Below are 6,000 nucleotides of genomic sequence, written 5' to 3' on the forward strand. Positions count from 1 at the left end.
ATATATTGAGACTTCACCGAGGAAGACAAAATTACAGGCTGTGTTGCAGATCAGAGCCATAGTATTGATGTACTTTGACCTTATATCAAAACCCTCTCCAGAAAAAAAAAAAAACACACTGTTTTATTTATACCAAATTTGAAGGTTGGAATCAATCTATTTTGTTGGTAGCAATTGGGTTAAGTATGGCACTTAAAAGTATGTCTCAAAGGATTTCTCACCCACAATCCTTTTATGTTTATGGGATACTAATAGTGGGTGGATTGCAATTAGGGCTGCATTTTCCCAAGATTTTAAACAAAACACTAATATTTATATGCAAGAAGCACAGTTCCTTCCTTTGGTATGGTAATTCTGCTTTCATAAAGCAACTGAGCTTCTCCCGTCCTCAGTATAACTTGTCCTATTTAACAACCTAGACAGAAGAGCTTTAAGAGGTAACTATCACTAGTTTGTATTTTTCTACTAAATTGTAAACTGCTTTTGCAAACTAACAGCTTTTCCATTTTTAAAAGCAAGGAAGGGCTGCCTGGTTTGTGTGAAAGTCTTCATCAGCACGTGCACTTCTGCAGAGAAGCAGCGGCTGCTTCCCACTGCCCCCACCACAGTTAGTGCTGTGGTAGCGCAGGGCAAGCGCGAGGGCTGCTCCTTGCCCCACACCCAGCCGGCACCCCGGGGCTGCACGGCCTGGAGATACAGAAATGCATCAGCCTGAGACACCTTCGTACAGCTGAGGCTGGTACCAATGCCACCAGAGACAAAACGTGCTCCAAAGAGAGAGTTCTGCAAGGATGAAGAAAATGAAGCTAAAGCAGCAATGGCTACAGAGTATCACTAGACACACTGCTTCACTCCTCCTTAGCTATGCCTTTCCCCAGATGATTGTTATTTTCCATTCCATTAAACAAAAGGATTGAGACCAAGTATAGTATACACGTGTGCATCCATATATTTGTAGTGGCTGACTCAGATATGAGGGTGATGGGTGGCTTTGCTAGCTGATGTGCCCTATCAGATCTTCCTTGAATTGACTTTGCAAGACCTGACAGACTCAGCAGAGTTGTTCTCAGGATTTATCCACACAAGCAATGTCAGAATAAGACCCTCTACACTTCTGCTACAGCCTGTGGCAAAAACATGATTTCCTATTTGGGAGTTACTAATCTATCACACATTAATTAATCGTATAGACTGTAGATAGAGCAGGGTTGAACAAACTCGTTAGAGAAAGGAATCTGAAGCCACTCCAATATCCTGAGGGCTTCTCATAGCTCTGCCCTCCATACTCAGAAATGTCATTCTCTAAAGTAGGTCTTACATCTTTAGAAGATGAGCATGGGGAAGAGCTCTCATCTGGGATATAGAGACAGTTTCAGGCAAAATAGCAAGAGTGGTTGCTCTAGTTTGATGAGGATTTCCTCATTACGTTCTGTGCATTTCAAATGTGAGAGTTTGGTTTTGTAATGATACTGCACATCATCTTTGAGCCTCTGGGGGCTGGATGTAGGATTTCAGAAATAAATATATTAGCAGGAACAATTGCAGCTTAGAAGAAAAAAAAAAAAAAAAGTTATATTTTTCCTGTTTGATAGCTTCTGTGTGCCACCTACAAAGGCTTGTGTTTCTCTGCTCTGGAGTTTCCCAGGCTCTGAGGTACTTCAATTAATTGTCATTTATATAACCAATGCATCCCTTTCTCAGGGGCAATGAAAGCTCTGACTCAGGAGAAAGTCATCAGATTCCTTTCATCACTCAAGAGCAGGACCAATGACTAAAAAGCATAATATTTCATTTGGGTTTAGTCTCATCTCAGCAGCACACTATAACAGGCAGCTCTCTTTGCTGCCTAGTTTTTGTTTGCTGACTTCAGGAGTGTACTTCAAAAGCTCCCTCTCCTCCTAATGAAAGTGCTATGCCTGTCTTTTATCATATCCTTCATTCTGAGGTTTAGCTCTCATTTCCAAGTGGAAGATGAAGAGTAGGAAAACTTATTCAGCATGACAAAACAGCCATTGTGTTAGGAAAAAAATGTAGCACGTATCTAAGTGAAAACGTTTGAGAAAGAAACTCCTAATAAAGACAGTAAACCTACTGAGATATGTTTTTCTCCTAACACAGTGCCCCTGACCTAAAATAAAGAGAAACAGAAGAATCATATAGAAAGGACAGGCCCATCTAAGGCGGCTTTAAGGAATCCTGTTGAACGGGGTTGGAGGTATGTGACAGGACATGTGGTTCATCTGCTACTCATGAACGTTCTGCCTTTGGCTCTATAAACTCCATGTCCCAATTGTTTTGAGGTCAGAGGAAGATGGTAAATAAAACAGCCTTTAAAGAAAAAAAAAGAATCTGTATTTATAAGGTGCTTTATTAAAAAATCTTTTCCTTGGCTGGTATCTGTCTGATTCAAGAAAATGTTTTTGAGGTGTACTATTGGTTTGTAGTTATATACTCAACATATATTTTTGAGTTTGAAAATAAAAGTTTTTAACAGAAAGGCTGTTGTCTCAGGATTATTTATGTCTCCATATGCTTAAAAAAATTTAGTATTTTTGTCTAGCAAGCTCAGTCTAGTCTTAGCGTTCTTCCCAGTGAGACTTACACAGTATTCATACCTACCTCCTAGGTCTGATTTCCTTAACAGTACTTTAGACTGGATTTGCATCAGCTAATTAGCCATTCCAGAACAGCACAGCAAGTACCTTTCAATCCTAATCTCCTTCTGTATAATTTGTAGGGGCATTTAGTTACAACAGAGCTTTCCTGGCTTTCTATGCAACTTTGAAGAGCTACTCATGCTCCATGTGGCATTTGTCTCTTAACAGTCTGATTTACCTGGGTTCTGAGCTGCAGAGTCCTGGCAGAAGGAGGGCAGACACCGTATCAAGCCCCCTAAGAAAGTATAGTTAGTAACTCATAGCTATATGTTGGGTGTTACAAGAAAAAAAGAAAAAAAAAAGTGGCATCATTTCAGGGATATCAGTGGGCCTTAGCTCTTCGGAAGGGGCAGAAGCACAGCTAATCTGTTCTCTCTGCTTTCAGGTTGTTCTCCTACTTAAGTCATACAGCGAGCCAAAACCATTTTTTACATGAATTAAATAACTATTTGCACACTAAGAACAAGAGTGAAACAATAGACACTTTGCAGAAGTCCAGGCTAAGGCGATACACCCACAGCCGCACCTACAAGCGAGAGTGCTCTGTATCAATTCTGACAGCCTTTTGTCAGACCCCACCCTCCCTGCAGCCTCGAGCAATGCCTTCACAGCACCGCACTAAGCCGTGACTTTGTCTGACACCCCAGAAATTCCCCTTCGCCAGCTAGGATCCGTTGCCTTTTTCAAATATAACTGACTGCACAAAGCAACATACCGATGCCCCTGCATGTCTACATTTCCTGATTGTGTTTATTTGCACTGCTCTTCCAGTTAATTAGTAACAGAACTCTTTCAGTCTCACCTTATGCATAGACCCTCAGTAATTCACTTTTGTTTATGAACCTGCCTTACCCTTTTTCTCTTACTTCACAGCTGGCAACCTAAACTAGTCTCTAGACTCAAAAAATTCTCTTATTTATGATCTGGTTGGCCTTAATCTACTAACTCAATCTCACACTGAATGATTTGTAAAAGGTACAAAACAAATTTTTAGGCTTACAAAAGGAATATGAGCTGTTTTGTTCCAGTTCGTCAATTTATATGTATTAAGAGTACAGATCTCTGTGGGTCTGAGCAGGTTACAGATCCCTGGTATGCACACAGATTTTTTTAACCTGAAGTGGCTCCAGCTTAAAGAAATTTATCTCTCTCACTTCTTCATTTTACTACTTGACTTCAATCAAAACTATCTCCACTGAAGTCATTCTACAGATTTCATTTCTCTACTTAAACACACCATCTATCCTCACTTGTACCACCTCCCTCCTCCTACTCATTTAAATGGGCTGTTATACCAGGGTAGATTAATGTCACAGTCATCTCCCTTGATTTAAACAGTGTTTGATTATATCTGTCAGGATATACTTCTCTCTAAGTATGTGTTCTTGCCTGATGTGTTAATCTGATGGAGTAAATGGGCCTAGAGACATGGCCTAATCATTGCACAACATTAAATAGTTAAGGCAAGGTTCAGGCCTCCAGGTATAGACTTGTATTGGTAATCCCCGCAGGCAGTGGAAAACATGCCAGGTTTTGATGATATAATGTCCAAAACACATAAGGAAAGTAGCATGTTCCAAGCATGAGGTAGTCAGCAAATACCACATTTTCTACATTTTTACATCTCTTTTTTTTCCCCCCCCCCCCATTCCCCTTCGTTTTTCTGAGTCAGTCTTAGAAAAAAGCTGCTTTGTCTCCAGCACAATTTCAGATCTGGGACATCAGCCATGAAAGCTTTTTTTCTTGGACCTAAGAAGGAAAAATAAATTTTCACCCTATGGTCAGTCTCTCCCTTTCCAACACTTCCCTGGGTAAGGGGAGTAGGATGGACCATGTCACCTCCTTCAGTACAGATAGCTTCAAGATGATGTGAAAGAATAAGACACTGGGGACAGGAAAAGCCCATGGAAGGAAAGCAAGGTCTCACATTTTAGGCCTGATCTTACTGGAGAGGATCTGGACCTTCCTTCAGGTCACAGGTTTTTTTGGGGAGTAGTGTAGACTCTTAAGACTGGTAAAGTCTTTGACCATAAATGGATACTGCTTTTATACCAACTTCATCAGTGAGGTTGTCCAGTCTAAGAGTATATTTCCCATGGGAGAATCTCTGATCTGAAAAGGTGTTAGAATTCTCTCATTTGCTGAAAACTCCATAAATTTGGGAGCTCATTTTAATTCCAAAATAGAAAACATAACTTCAGTTAGCACAGGAATAAAGCTTCAATGTTTTTTAACATTCTACTTTAGTTTTTTCTTAAAAAATAATTGAAATAAGCTTTTGAGATGATCACTTTCAGATGAAGAAAACCACAATTAAAATATTGAAATACACTAATAATTTTATTAAGGGTTTTTTTGACATTTTTCTCCTCTCTAGCATTTTAATCAAAGTTAAACCAAAGAACTTTTGATCTAGTTAAAAAATAATTTTACTAAGAAAAATTTAGAAAATTCATGGAAAATTGTTCTGAGAACATGAGTAGGGACTCAATGTCATTAAGAACTGCAAGTTTTAAAGAAAAGTCCAAAATAAAATTAAAGCCAAAGCAACACCCACTCTATTCATTTTGGATTAGTTCTCTTGGGAAAGAGTCTTATATTTCTTACATCTTTCTCTCTCATAATGCTCTCTGCCTGTCAGAGATATGCCCCTACCACAGCTCTGTCAAACACTTCTCCTTTTGTTGCTGTCCTTCAGGTTACTGCAGTCCTCACCTTCACACAAGAATTCTTAGGATCACTAATATTGGCCTTCATTTCCTGCTTCTCAGGCCAGGGCCAAATCTGTTGTAAGGTCCCCTACTCAAAACTGCCGTATCACCATCAGATTCATGCTTTGCATGGAAAAAGAAGGAAGTAATATAAAGATTAGACTTATTCCCTGAAATTAATACATCAGATAAGGATGAAAATCTTAGCCAAAAAAATCTTTCCTCCGCAACCTAGATTTGTGATAAGTCACACATGAGGAATCAAAGGAAACACTGAACAGATAGATGATGACATGAAGGCTTCCTAATAATGCTAGGAGCACTAATTTTTTCTTAGCTGCAATTTTATGACTAAGCATAACACTTCTTATGAGTGATAGTAGAAAAGAACCATAAAGCTGACAGCGTAATATATGACTGTGGTCCAAAAGACTGGGAGATAAATGTGCGAGGAGAGAAGAAAGCTAGTCTGGGGAGGAATTGTTCTAGAGCTCTGCGGTAAGGGACTTGTTAAACAGTTTTGTGGCAGTTACACCCAATATCGGATGTACATACTAAGGAAGTAAACACAATAACAGCTTCGTATTCCTCTAGCACCTTCCTTCTAGATGGATCATTATTTATATAGCACT

Source organism: Tyto alba, unplaced genomic scaffold, assembly GCF_018691265.1.
Source record: "Tyto alba isolate M040663 unplaced genomic scaffold, T.alba_DEE_v4.0 Super-Scaffold_10, whole genome shotgun sequence".
NCBI lineage: Eukaryota > Metazoa > Chordata > Aves > Strigiformes > Tytonidae > Tyto > Tyto alba.